The 15132-nt window shown below is 41.2% G+C and overlaps 1 protein-coding gene across 1 annotated transcript in view; it reads right to left on the bottom strand.

Moving 5' to 3' along the window:
- Positions 1–1863: 1863 nt before the first annotated feature.
- khdrbs2 (KH domain containing, RNA binding, signal transduction associated 2) overlaps positions 1864–15132 on the bottom strand; it is a 622325-nt gene continuing 609056 nt past the window's right edge. Inside the window, exons 12-13 of the transcript XR_011954815.1 lie at positions 13688–13869; positions 1864–13087 (exon numbers count right to left, since the gene is read on the bottom strand). The gene's annotated coding sequence lies outside the window, so the exon portion shown is untranslated. The remainder of the gene's footprint in view (positions 13088–13687; positions 13870–15132) is intronic.

Raw genomic sequence — 15132 nt, 5'->3', positions numbered from 1 at the left:
ATAACACAGAAATTGTTATTTTTTCATTACCAATTTCAATTTTCTCCACAAACTTAGATATATTCTTTTATCCCTTCCACAGACATTTGCTACTGTGAAAACTGTTGTGGAGGAAAAAAATAATTAAATGCCAGCTGCACTCTTCCTAGGCCTGCTGTTTTGCCTTTCTCACCTAAGGACCTTGATTTGTTCTTTAATAAATTGCTAACTCCGAACCAATCCGAAACACGTCTTTTGGTTCCCTGATGCTTTTCTCAATTTGCTTTCCCTATTTTCTCATTTCTTCCCCAATTATCTTTTTTTCTTTTACTGCTTTACACTTTATTTTTCATATATTTTCCAATCTACTTCAATTAAATTGGTTCCTTAGTTCATATTTTTCCACAGTTGTGAAGTTTGGTGTGAAGAAATGAAAGTCACTGAAAAGGGAGAGATTGTGATTTGAAAGTGTTTTTAGCATTTCACCCAGTCTTACCAAGAAACAATGGTTCATCCCCTTCACAATAGCTCTTATTCCCCTCAGTCAAAACATGAAAATTATGTGACTAATTTTCCTGATCCTTGCCCTCTGGAACTTTCTAATTAATGAAGTTAAGAACTACTTAATCAGCTAGGGAAAGATGTATTAATTTTCAGTTGATTGGGAAGAGATGGTGTTCCCAGTTTATTTTTCATTCATTCATGGGGTATGAGCATTGCTGGCTGGACCATCATTTATTGCTCATCTCGAGATGTCCTTGAAAAGTTGGTAGCAACCTGACTTCTTGAATCACTGCTGTCCATGTTCAGTAGGTACACTTACATTGCTTTTGGGGAGGGATTTCCAGGATGTTTAACTCAGTAAGAGAGTGAAGGTACAGCGATATATTTCCAAACCAGGATGGTGAGTGGGTGAAGGTAACTTGCACATAGTGGTTTTCTCATGTATCTACTGCTTTGTCCTTCTAGGTGGACGTGCTTGTGGTTGTTGATGACACCAAAGAAGCCTTGTTGACTGTTGCAGTGCATCCTATAGACGGTATGTACTGTCATCACTAGGCACCAGCGAAGTGATTGGTTAAGTTTATGGATGGGGTGCCAATCAGACAGCTGATTTATTCTGAATGGTGTGTTGTTGGACATGTTGATTAACCAATGGTTGGAGTTTGGGGGTTGGATCTTGAGGCAGGAAGTCAGGGTTGAAATAGCTAGTCAGAATTGCCAGTGCATCCTATGCTAGGTAGGGAAAAGATGGTGTTGCCTGGTTTGTATCTTTTTATTCATTCATGGAATATGGGCATTGCTGGCTGGACCACCAGCCTAAGCTAATGGGGAAAGCTCAGTAACTACAGGAACAGTGCATCTTCCAGTGGCTGACCTGCACTGGAAAACGCAGAGCACAAGAGACCCAAGTCCAGTTACTTAAGCACCTGGTTGAAATCCTTTCTACTTTGGGCAATGAACCTGTGTTGAGTCACCTCCAGCTAGGATGCCAAATGCAGTTCAGTGGGTAGCATGCTCTCTCTCTCTCTCTCTCTCTCTATATATATATATGGCAGAAGAATGTGTGTTCAAAGCACTCCAGATATTTGTACTGAATAATCCAATCTCATGCACTAATGAGGGAATGTTGCCTTGCCAGACATACTGTATTTCAGATCTGAGACTATGTCTGCCTTCTCAGATTGACATGAAAATCACAAAGCAATATATTGAAGAAGGCAGGAGAATTCTACCAATATTTATCTCTCTACCAACATCACAAAAAAATTCAGTTTCTATTTCTGGGGCTTTGCCAAGGGCAAGTTGGCTGCTTTGTTTCCTGTACAAAACTGACAGGTCAGTGAAGAACAGAAACTCATCCTTATGAAGCATCATGTTCAACCTCAGGTTCCCAGTCACCTAAGGATATTTATTTATCATTGAATGACCACTAATAGTAACATGTCTAAAGTCTTTTTTCTACAATAGTAGTCAAAAAAACCTCTCAAATAGTACATAAATAATAAATGGAACCTTTTTAAAAATCATTTCACTCTGCAATTAATATTGAAATCAGTTGAAAGCATGCTGTGATGTCCAGTCAATATATCTGTGAACAAAGGAGTGTCTGAATTCAAGGCATTTTGGAGATAAGTGGTCATGATCTTGTTCTGGTAATCAGCATCAGGTCTCCATCAGGCTTAAGTGCTAGGTTTTGAAAAGTCAATGTTCCATTAAAAGTATCCTAATCCTACAGTAGACATTGCATTATCCATAAATTGCTGTAAACATGGCAAATGCATCATTAACATGTCAAAGTGTACTTAATAACAGCTCTTGTGCTGAAATGTGTTGTATTGTATTCTCACAGACATGTTCTTTCAATATGGCATAGAGGTCAATTGGTAATGATTTAAAGCAACTCCTTGAAGTCCCAGGAGAGAACTACATGGTGCAATCCACAGTCCAAGTTAGGGCACAAGATCAGTAAGTACAACGTGAATCTCTTGTTGGCATGCCAGCTGCCAAATTTAAACGCTTATAGTGAGTAATACTTTTTTGCATGATATGTTGTTTATAAAGTGAAGCAAAACCAATCCATTCCAACAACATTTGAACCATAAAAAACTGGAATTTCAGTGAGATGTAATCTTAATTTGAAAAAGGCTTACTGCCTGATTTTTACATTAAAGCTACTCTTTGATCAGGCCTCAAATTCTCAAAATATGAATAGCTAGACAAAGAAAAACCAGGGTCTAGCTAGTTCCTCCCTTACCATCCTGAGAGTGGCATCACCCAATGATAATGGAGGTTTTGACTAATCACTGCAATCTTTCTCTATTAAATAGCTGACAAAAGGCCCATAAATTAGATGGGGTAGAAAATGAAGGTGGTAGAGTTAAAACAAACTGCAATTCTGGTCTCCCTCCTATAGAAGGGCTGTTGTGAAACTTGGAAGGGACAGACAGTGAGATTGCTGCTAAGGCTCAAGATCCTTTTTAAAGGTAACAAGATTCTACTCACTGTGCCTCAAGTGAGCCAGTGCCTTAGCTCGGTCATCTCTCTGGCCACAATCATTGAAAAATATTTGGCATAGGGGTAAAGGAGTCACAGGCTGGAAAACTGAAAGGACATGTTTTCCAGGACATCCTGCAGTTAAAAATTAACTTTGATCCCTTGGCCAGTGACAGAGGCCACAGTCAAGCAGAGAGCAGCATGGGAATGGGGATGGGTCATGGGGTAAAGAGGGCAGATGGAGGGTCAGGCTATACAGCACAGTCATAGGGAGAAGATTGGATTTGTGGAAGGGAGGGGCAGATTGGTGCTATGACACTGCTATTTGTGGGAGCTTGCTGTGCACAGTTGGCTGTTATACTTCCAGAAACGACACTTCAAGCTTATTAATTGGTTGTCAAGTGCTTCAGGTCGCCCTGAATTTGTGAGGAGCAGCATATAGTTATTTCTACATCACTGGATTTCAGAACATGCACAGAATGGTAAAAAGATGCTTTGCAAAGCAAACATGCCCACAATCATGAATCGATAGCTGGGAATGGAGGAGATCAATAATGAAAACAAATCAAACAACATTTGTACATCAGTTTACTTGCTATCTGCACATCAGTGGCTGTGATCCATTGTACTGCCACTCGGTAGTAACATTTTGGTCAAGTATTGATGTTGGTTTCCTTCTCTCCTTGTGGTTTCTCTTGAAAGGGGATTTCCGTCTCTCTCTCTCATTTGCTCCAGACTGTCAGGTGTCTGTGCTCTTCAAGTCCTGGACTCTTGTGGAGCCCTTATTTTAATTGTTCCACCATTGTTAGCTGTGCCCTCTGTTTTCTTGGCCCTTCTTTTCTACAATTCACTCCCACTACCCCTCCAACTTGCTAACCCATTTTCCTCCTTCAAAGCACGTTTTAAAACCACTTTGACTAAATTTTGAGTCAACTAACCTTTTTATATCCTGTGATTTGGCATCATGCTTTGCCTTAAAATGTTCCTGTGAAGGGCCTGATGATGCATCATTTGGTTAAAGGTGCAATATAAATACAATTTTCTGTTGTTGATTCAGCCTCTCCTGAAGTTTTCTGGCCAATTTTGGAAACCATGATAAAGAGAAAATGTTGGGTTTGGATAAGGTAGAAAGAATGTTTACAATATTGTGTGAGAGGTGAGGGTCTTCAGGATTTTAAAATTATTCTTTTATAGGATATGGACATTGCTCATCCCCCATTACATTTCAGGAGGTGGTACTGAGCTGCCTTCCTGAACCACTACAGTCCTATGGGTGTAGGGGCACTCACAATACCATTTAAATAGGGAACTCTAGGATTTTAAACTGGCGATAGTGAAGGAACAGTGATATATCTGTCTAATGGTATTATTGTTGGACTGTTAATTCAGAGACCCAGGCAATGTTCTGGGGACCTGGGTGCGAATCCTGCCATGGCAGATGGTGGAATTAAGAATCTAACGATGGCCATGAATCCATTCTTGATTGTCAGGAAAAAAACCCATCTGGCTCACTAATGTCCTCAGCGAAGAAAATTGACATCCTTACCTGAATCCAGAACCATAGCAATGTGAGTGACTCTTAACAATTAGGGATGGCCAATAAATGTTGGCCTAGCCAATGATGCCCTCATCCCGCAAATGAATTTGAGAAAAAAAGCCAGGATAGCGAATGGCTTGGAGGGGAATGTGCAGGTGGTGGAGTTTTGATATATCTGCCACCCTGGTCCTTCGAGATTGAAGTGGTTGTGGGTCTGGCAGGAGTTATATGGAGAAGTTAGAGATTATTGTTCTTATAGCAAAGAGATTTATTAGAGATATTCAAAATTCAGAAAGATTTTTGATCAAGAAGGAACTGATTGCCCAGTAACCAGAGGGCATGCATTTATGATAACTGGCAAAAATAAACTGTTCAGGAAATGAGGAGAAATGTTCCGACACAGCACAGTGTTATGTCTGGACAGCTCTGAGTTGAAAAAAGTGCTGGAAGCAGAATAACTTTGAAAAGGAAATTGGATATTTAATTAAAAAGGACATTTTGCAGCATTGTGGAGAAAGAGCAGAGGAGAATGATTCATTACAGAGTCAGAATGAAGCTTTTAATTCACTGCTCAGTTTTGGAAGAAAAATCGTTGTTTTATAGCCATGTATAATTTTTATTTTAAGTGAATACACATCTTTATTCATGTGTATTTATGTGTGTGAATGAATTAGCATGTGTTTGTGTGTATATGTCAGAGTCAATGTGTTTGTGCAAAAGTGTGTTTAGATATCTATGTCAGTGTGTATTTGTGTGTTCACATGAGTGTGTGCATGTATTGATGTATCACTGTGTATAACAAATTAAATCATGAGATAAACAAGTGTTGTGCATCAGTCTAATAGTGTGGATAAAGATCTATTAATTGTTAATTTTATGCTTCTGTGTTAGGAAGGTAAAATCAATGTTAGATTTGTCCAGATCTCTCACTTCCAGTTATATAGGTTTTGATTAGTAGCCAATACATTTCACTTTCTTGATCTTTTTATGGTTGAATTTTCTCTCAGAAAAAGTTATCTTGTGAGAGTTTGCGACTATTCATCAATGATACCAGGATTTAAAAGGTGAGCACAGGGCAGAATGGCCTTGTATTTCCTTGAGAATAGATAATGAAGAAGTGATCTAAGTGTTTAAGATGATTAAAGGAATTAATGGGGTGGATTTGATGAGTTAGTGTGAGTCAGTGAACAGTGACTCCCAACAAATTCCTTGCCACCTGGCCAGTGATATTATCATCATTAGAAGTGACGTACATAACTCAGGGGCTGGGGAGGGAGGGAAGGTTGCAGCAAGTCCTGTTAATGGATGGTGCAGCGGGAAGGCACAAAAATGTCACCATTTTCCTCTTCAAACCTTCAGTGTAGTATGTGCCGTCTCAATGCCCCTATCATTGTCATGGAAAAAAATAACATAGTCAAGATTCATCGAATGTGGTCCCATTGTGGGCTGGAGGGATGGGGAGGAAAATAAATGAGGGACAGGGGTAGGGAAGGGAGTGAGAGGAAAGTGGAGGGAGGGTGATGGAATTACCGGAGGCAGGGGGGAGTGAGAAGAAAGTACGGCAGGGAGTGGGAGGAAAATACTGGTTGGACAAGGTTGTGTGGGGGGTGGGGGGGAAATAAGGGAGGGGAAATTGAATTCAGTTACACAAATCATGAGCAGTATCAATTCAGGTGAATAAGCTGTTTATAAAAAGCCAACTGAGCATCGGGATTCATTAAATTAAGGAAAGCAGTGGTGTAGGGGTGATGCTCCTGTCTGGTCATCCAGAACCGCAGGCTAACGTTCTGGGTTTCAATCCCACCACTACATACACTCAAATTTTAGTTTTGATTTAAAAAAAACTGACCTAATATAGCTACTCCATTAGGGAAGGAAATTTTCTATCCTTACTTGGACTGGCCTAAATGTGCCTCCAGGCCCACAGCGCTGTGGTTAACTGGCCACTGCGGCAATTAATAATAGCCAATGCCTTCATCCCATGAACACATTTCTTAAAAAATGGTATGTTGTGTTCACTCAGAGTCCAAGATGCTATGGTGACATGCACTTATTACATGTCCATTGTAGCCTGGACAGCGATGATAGAGACTCCAGGTTCTGAATACGAATCTCTCACTCTTTTACCACCTGTATTTGGCACTCAACTTGCTTGAGTTTGAAAACCCAATAAATTTTTGCACACATTATGAACATCTCTTCCTTTTACATTGGGTCCTGGGGTAGGACTTGAAGCCACAGTTTTGTTTTCAGAAGCAGGGACAGACTACACACTGTGCCACTAGGCCTCTGGCTGATTACAAGAAAGATGGAATTGAAAAGCTGAGAAATTATATGCAACTTGTTTCAGATTTTGCTGAAACCTCAAAATGTTCATTTTGGTCTCCATACCATGGACAACAAAGAGAAAAAAAGTTCAACAGGGATTCAGAATTACTGGAGAGTTAAGAGGTTATATCTATCAGGAAGGGAAAACAGGGGATTACATTCCTCCCTAAGACTCACAGAGGACTTTGAAAGGTTTGAGAGTGTGGACGTGTGGGGATTGTCTAAAACATAAAACACCACTGCAGCATACGGGTCTGGAACGGTTAATGCTGATGAGTGCTTAAATATCACCCAGCATGATGGGGTCACGTTAACTTGTGGACAGAACAGCTTCAGATCACAAAGCAGTAAGATGCAACATCTAGTCCTCTTCAAATTCTTTGTTACTGTGTTTATCATATCATATGTCATACATCAATGTAACCTATAACTAGTTGCTATCAGTCAGTAACTGATATTTATAAACTATATCTTGCCAATGACAAGATCCTTTTCTAGTTATCCAGGAAGTTACCACACCAGACCCAGCAGGCCCTGTGGTTTCTTCATTTAAAGAGGATGGTAACAGTACTCTTCATCCTGAGCAGAGTAATTTGAAGGCCCATATACCAGTCACTGATAGATCCAATAGGGATTTTTGGAGAAACCTCTTCATCCTGAGAGTGGTGAGATTGTGGAAGTTGCTTCCTCAGAGTAGTTGAAGTGATTAAGAAGGTTACATTAAAGAGAAATGATGGAGAAAGGCGATCAGGAAATTGAAAAAAGTGAAACAAATGGGTTATATTGATGGATTAGGATGGGAGAATGTTTGTATGAAGCATAAATACACACCTGGAATAGCCAGGTAGAATGGCCAGCTTCATTGCTATACATTCTGTGTAATTCTGCATAAATAATAAGGACTATCAAATGGTCCTGGTCCACTATCCGCTTTTGGTTTAATTAAGGTTCCCCAAATATGACTGCACGTATTATGTGGCTGGTTAATACTGAGTGGGAAATCCAGGAATTAACTGCAGTTGTGAAGAAGTCCCAGTTGAATAGCCAGTTGGACCATTTCAAGTCTGTTGGCAACCTCATAAACTCTCTTCCAGCATTTCTCCTCAAAGTTGCATTGGCAACCTTGGTGGCACTCTCACCCCCTTTGCCAAGTTTATAGCTGCAATGGTGAATTGATTCCTTTTAATGTCTCCCTATCTGCTCTAAATCTGCAAAATGTTTAGTCCAAGACAAGATCAGTCATCATCAAGATTCCACCACCGAAGGTGATCGTGGGCTAGAAGATTCACTGTCATTTCTTTATCCAAGAAGGACTCATTTGAATAGTAATACAGACATAGGGAAGATGTCTACCAAGGATTTAAGCCATGAGCATGAAGGAAAATGTCAGGAGAATTACTATTCTTGTAAAAGATCTCTCATCCTCTGCTTGCTGTCCCTCCGATAATTCGCAATGTTAGAAGCCACGTATGCTTACTTAAGTTCCAAGTAATTTCCATTGTTTGGAATGCCATGATTGTTCCCTCTAATTTGATGGACTGGAGTAGCCACTTCCTGCCATCTTGGTTGGGCTCCCAGGTTAATCCTGGCTGGTTGGGCCTCCTGTTGGCTGCTACCAAATGGTCTGGGCAAGATTAATATAGCTCAGAGTGTGTGCTGGAAACAGCCTGATCCTCTTGATGTCTGCTGAGGCCCTGTGGATGGTGTACTCCTCTCTCAGCCAAAAGTTTGAGTATTTATGGTTGATGGGGAGTCTTGGCTGAATCCCACTGCAATTTAGAGCAGGGGCATGCAACCTAGCATTCTGGCCAATGGTATCCCTCAACTAACACCACCGATGCAGAGTGTCTGGCCATGGCAATACAGTAATATAGGTTCAAGAAAAGGCTATTCAGCCTATCAAAGCTGCTTCACCCTTCAATATGAGTACAGCTGATCATTTACCTCAATGCCACATTCCTACACTATCTCCATACCCTCAATGGTCACTATTCTCCAGAGGTCTATTGATTTCTGTCTTGAACAGACTTAATGCCTGAGTCTCTTTAACCAGCTAGAGACAAATCCAAAGATTCCCCACAGTCTGAATAAATTCATCCTCAACTTAATTCTAAATTGCCTGCCTTTTGTCTTGAGATTATGCTCCCTAGTTTTAGACTCACCAGCCAGGGGAACATTCTTTCGACAACCACCCTGTCAAACTCTGCTACAATTTTGTAAGTTTCAATTAGATCACCTCTCATTGTTTGAAGCTCTAAAGAAAAAGTACTTCTCATGCCATTAGTACTTGCGAAACTAACATTGTCATCTCAGCGATGCGTTAAAAGGTGAATGCTAAACAAAAGTGCCCCTTCATTTGTGAAACGTCCAAGTGTGCTGTGGAAGACGGACAATATTGCTCATACGTGTCATGTAAGTATGACCATGGAGTTGAATAAATGCTATGGACAGTGAAATGGTTGATGTAGGCCTGGGATGGGAAGGGGGTTGGAGGGCAGCAGGCCCTCCCTTTTTGAGGTAAAGTGTTGGTCATTTGGCTGGTGTGGCAACTTCAGTAAGGTGGTGCCCATACTCTGAACTGGGCCATGATGGAGCAGGTGATGGGACTGCTGAAGGGTCAGTTCTGTAGGTTGGTCTGGGCTGGGGTGGAGGGGGCTTCAGTATACTCTGGATACCATGTGTAGTGCCATCCAGGTGTTCTGTACCCTGCACAACTGGAGTAGGCGATACAATAGATGCTGAGGAACCATGGGAACAGATTCAGTCATCCAAGGAGGAGGATGAGGACATTGAGCCTGAGGTAGATCTCTTTGTGGGTGGAGCTCAGCTGCATTGAGCCCTACAAGGCAGACAGGATCTGATTGACACTCAGTTCCATGATGAGAGCTGGGCACAGCAAATCATCATGGACTTCTAGGTCAAGATGCCAGCATTTAGCTTGCTTTTTTGAGGTTGGCAGACATCTGTTGAGTGGTGAGTTGCTCCAGGAAGGTCACTTGATAAAGTGGGGCTGGAAACGGATGTGACTGATATTATTGAAGTGGGGTTGGTACTTCAATGAGGTGTACTTGCTAAATTATGATGAGGAAACTTGCAGCAACTTGTGTAGAAAAACTCTGCAAAATTCAACTTGCAATTAAGCCAAGTGTCTTTTTGCTTTCTTTATCAGTTTGTCAGTTCTCCTTTGCCAGTTTCTAAATTGCTCCCACTTTTACTAGCATCATTAGAAGACACTTCCTTCCATTTAACAATTTTGTTAATTTCTTTTGAGGGCCACATTTGATTCAAGTTTTCCTTTTAATGTTTTTGAGGAATGTATATCTTTTGTAGATCTTACAGTATTTCCTTAAATACTAATCATTGTCTGTCTATTGTCAAACCTCTCCAATCGACCATAGTCAACATACGCCTTACCTCCCCTCAGTTTCCTTTGTTCAGATTTAAGATTCTAATTTGAGAATGAACTGTAATACTTTAAAACTCTAAGAAATTTTCATTACATGGTCTTTCTCATTATATAACCTAAATCTAAAATAGCCCAATCCCTAGTTGGTTCCATCATGTACTGCTCCAGACATCATTCTCCTACTTGCTCTGGGATATTCATCCTGCACAGCATTTGTGCTGATTACAGTAACCTAGTCTGGATGTGGATTGAAATTACTCATGTTGAATGTATCACTAAGTTCATGATTTCCACAATATTCAACATTATCACTACTGTTTAATGCTCTATAAACAACTTCCACCAATATTTGCTGTCCTTTTCTGTTTCTTAGGTCAACTGATTCAGATTCTACTTCTTGATCCTTCACAGTGATCATTATCACGTGTGGGAGATTGCTGTTAGCCAGTTGGATCCTGCCTCACTCCCCCACCCCCACTGAAAAATATCATTTGATTATGAAAATGTGGCTATTTGTGGGATGGCGCTGTGCACTAATTGGCTGTTTCATCTGCTACATTGCAACAGTGACTTCACTTTAAAAGTTCTTAATTGACTCTAAAGTACCTGCATGTGTCCTGTGGTTGAAAAAGGTGTTAGAAATGCAAACCCACTTTTTTTCAAAGAATTCTTTCCACACTTCAATGCTTGATGTGGCCTTACTGTTTAAATGGCATCCAACAAGTGCAGTTCTTCGTCCCACCTCGGATTTTGATCCCTCACCACTGGTTCCATTTGCTCCTTTCACCATCTCAGGGTGGACTAGAATATCTGCTGACTTGGCATTCTATCTGACCCTTGTATCCCCATTGTGACTGAGAGTATACGTTTTTGCTTCTTGAACGTTGGCCATCTCTGCTTTGCCCTAGTACATCCCTGAGATCAATTCCACCAGACTTTAGCTGCCAACTCCGGTCTCATTGCTGGCCTGTTAACTACTATTGATTGCTTCTACCCTTAGAACTCCGAGTTAACTTCTGATCCCTTCCCAGCCTTGCCCCTCCCTTATTCAGTCACCTCTTCCAGCTGGATAAGGAGCCACCAGCCCCCACTGTGCCACCCCTCCCTCCTAACACATCCTTCCACTGCAGAACTCTCTTCTTCCAGCTCAGTCCTCTGCTGCTTTATTCTGTCCCATTATGTGATCAAGGGTGCTCCTGCCTTCAGTCACTGAGGAATTCGTTTCCCCGTTCTCTCTGCTCCTCTTGGAGTCTGCTCTGCCCACATGTTTGTCTAGGTCTCTGAACCTCTCCCTTCTCTAGGTTGCTGTCCGTCTTTCTTTAATTCCATTATGTCAAAGTACCTTAAGGATGTCAGATTAGGGATTCACACTGTTATAAATATCAGTGAATGAGTGACTACCAGTAGTTAAAATTGCTAGAAAATGCTGCACATTCTGTTAAATGGTTTTTCAGCCTGGTTTCCTGACCAGGCTGGTCAACCACTGTCTGGACTTCCAAATGCACCTAAAATGATGCTAATTTATGCAATTCAAGTTTACAATTTTTTAGGATATGAGTGGATGGTCTGGTGGCTTTGCTCACTGAGCTGGAGGGAGCCTTGGGCAAGGTATAAAGGAGATTTATCAGCATTGGACCATAATGAAGGAATTTCAAGAGCAGAGAGACTGGAGAAACTGGAATAGTTCTCCTTAGAGAAGGGAAAGTTGCAAAGAGATTTAATAGAAGTGTTCAAAATTACAAAGGGTTGCAATAAAGTCTTATTGAAAAGAAGTCATGTTTTATTGAAGAATTTTTCTTGCACTCATCAAGATATTTACAAGAAATACCAGTACAATGGTTGCCAATCAATCAACACTCTTTTCATACAGTATAAAAATGTTGTTCCTCATTACTCTGGTATTCTTGTGATTAGTCCTGATGAGTGCAAGATAAAAAGTTTCAATAAACTTATTTTCAGTAACACACCAGGTCTGTGTGACCAAATGATTGGTCATTTTGCAAGAGTAGATAAGAAGAGACTGATTCTACTGGCAAGAGGGTCAGGAACAAGAGGATGAGGAGTTCCAGTAAAAATAAGAATAATGGTGTGGAAAGTATAGCCTGAAAAGGTAGCGGAAGCAGATTCAATAATAAAGCTAAAAAGGAAATTGGATAAATAATTGAGGAATATTTATAGGTTTGTAGACCCAGGATGAATGGCCTCTCTCTACACTGAAAGATTTTATGATATGGGGAGGGATACACAAAATCTGATGGTGTCTAAAAACTAAGCGCTTTTTGAGTGGGTTACACTGTACACCCTTATTGCCATGTACGGCATATTGCTGCATTGGTGTAGTCATTTGTCAAGTATTTGGTTGCTTTATCTGCCTAACAGCTTCTGTTGTGTGTGTGTGCCTTAGTGAACCTTATCTCCTGTCCCCCACCACCATCTGACTCAGTCAGCAAAGTTCAGGGAGTAACAGATTTGGGCATTTATTGTATTAAAGAATTTCAATTTTGTTTCAAAGTTCTGAAAAGTGGCAAGGTCTGGTCTCAAAGTTGCTGGATTTGTGGTTGTCTATACATCTATTAAATAATTTTTCTAATACAGTGAGCTACGTCTGCTTACTAACACTAATTAGGGTATGTTGCTGAAAAATAATGGCTTTAATGCACTTTAGTTTTTTTTTGTAGTGATTGCCTGGTGTAACCAATTAATTTTCAATAACCTTTTGAACATAGTCAAAACAACAACATAGGCTGGAAATTGAGTTAATGCTGGTTGATGGCTTGATGCAGTCATAGGATATTCCTCTTCTAATAAAGATGCCAATATGTTTAACTGGATTAAGGTATCTGTTGGAAAAATACAGAAAAATGTCAAATGTTAAGTGTTCAACAGCTGGAGATCCAAGATGGCGGCGGTCTGAGTGGTCTGCTTTGCTGGGCTCTGTGCCATACCTCTGGGCAAGGTGGACCTTTACCCTCCTCACTAACCACCACCAGGAGAAAAAATTGCTAAATTAAACTTGCTGATCATCTGGAGCTGCTGAAATTGTGGTGTGACAGGTTTAAGCCAGAATGAAAATGAATAAAGGAAAGGGGCCTAAAGAAGTACAGCAGACTGGCATTCCCCAACCACATCAAGGGTGTCTGCAGCTAGTGCTCAAACTCCCAGGGCAGCCCCTTTGGATCTAATGGGACAGCAGCATTTAGTCTCTGAGTTTGGCAAACTCTGAGAGAAGATTGAAGCAGCAGTAGAACCACTATCTGCCATGCTGAAAAATTATGAGCAGGAAATCTAGCTACTGGCCTGAAGACTGGAGGAGAGGACCACGGCATCAGAGACTGTGGCGGAGGTCTCGGGAGGAAAGATCCAAACGTTGGAAGACCAGGTGCAGGTCCTTTAGGAACAAGTCGATGACCTGGAGAATAAAAATAGGTGAGAAAACTTACGGCTTATGGGTCTTCCGGAATGCAAGGAAGGCAAGGACCTCGTTGGCTTCCTGGAGAAGTAGCTCCTGAAGTTCGTGAGGCTGGAGTTGGAGTCGGGCCTGGTAAGCGAGGAGTTAGCCCACTGGATCAGAATGTGCAGATCTGGATCGGACCTACGTCCCTGTGCAGTCCTAGTGCAGCCCCTGTATTATAAAGAAGGACAAGTTAGTGATTGAAACAGCAAGAAGATTGGGAAGAAATTCACAGGCTTTAATATGCAAAGGCTCAAGGATAACGTTTTTTCAGGACTTCTCAGGAACCCTAATTAAGAAGGGAAGGGCATTTGATGAAGTTAAGAAAGAATTAAGGGACCTGAACATTCAATATGCCTTGAGATACCCGGTCGTGTTGCGTGTCACCCATGGAGGGACGGTGTATAACTTTGACTCCGCAGAAAAGGTGAAGGACTTTGTAAATTCTTTGAATTAAATGACTTGAGTCGGGGTGGATGGGGAGGGTGCATTGTTGTAGATAATGGAATGGGTTTTTAAATTGCTTCTTCTTTTCTTTTCTCTCTCTCCCTTTTTTTTATGGTTATTGGCTTCATACATACTGCCTTGATGTGAAACTGGAATTATTTCATATCTCAGTCAGTTGAGTATTATCTAGGGCCTTTTTTTTTACTGCTGTCCTTTTGATTTTGTACTGGGGGTGGCTATATCTGTGGTTAAGATGTATGGTGGGGGGGATGGACATCTAATATTAACTGGAGGAGAAAGTGAGGACTGCAGATGCTGGAGATCAGAGCTGAAAATGTGTTCCTGGAAAAGCGCAGTAGGTCAGGCAGCATCCAAGGAGCAGGGGAATCGACGTTTTGGGCATGAGCCCTCCTTCAGGAATCGGCCTTCCTGAAGAAGGGCTCATGCCCGAAACGTCGACTCACCTGCTCCTTGGATGCTGCCTGACCTGCTGCGCTTTTCCAGCAACACATTTTCAGCATCCATTTTTAACACTCAATGCAAATAACAGAATTTCCTCCCTGGTGAATTGTCTGGGGCTGGGGCATGGCCTTAGCTAGAGAGACTTAAGATGGTAGCAAGGAGGAAGGGATTTGGGGGTTATTTAGGTGTTTTTTTTCAGTTAAATGTAGTCAGTAATTTTTTTATGATTTGGAGGTGCCGGTGTTGGACAGGGTGTACAAAGTTAAAAATCACACAACACCAGGTTATAGCCCAACAGTGCGCTCCACAGCCACCAAAAGCTAGTGCCTCCAATTAAACCTGTTGAACTATAATCTGGTGTTGTGTGATTTTTAACTTAAAGTAGTCTGTGTAGTAGTTTTTAGAGGAGTAGTTTTAGACTTCACAGAGTTAATATCTTTGTCGCTCATCACACCTCAGATAAGCTTCCTCCTCTTGGGAAACCATGGGCTGCCCTGGATGACCATGGCTGGTGATTTGTTCAGG

This window comes from Chiloscyllium punctatum, chromosome 3 (assembly GCF_047496795.1).
Source record: "Chiloscyllium punctatum isolate Juve2018m chromosome 3, sChiPun1.3, whole genome shotgun sequence".
Lineage (NCBI taxonomy): Eukaryota > Metazoa > Chordata > Chondrichthyes > Orectolobiformes > Hemiscylliidae > Chiloscyllium > Chiloscyllium punctatum.
Note: the sequence above shows the minus strand (reverse complement) of the source record. Positions and strands in the feature narration are given on the sequence as shown.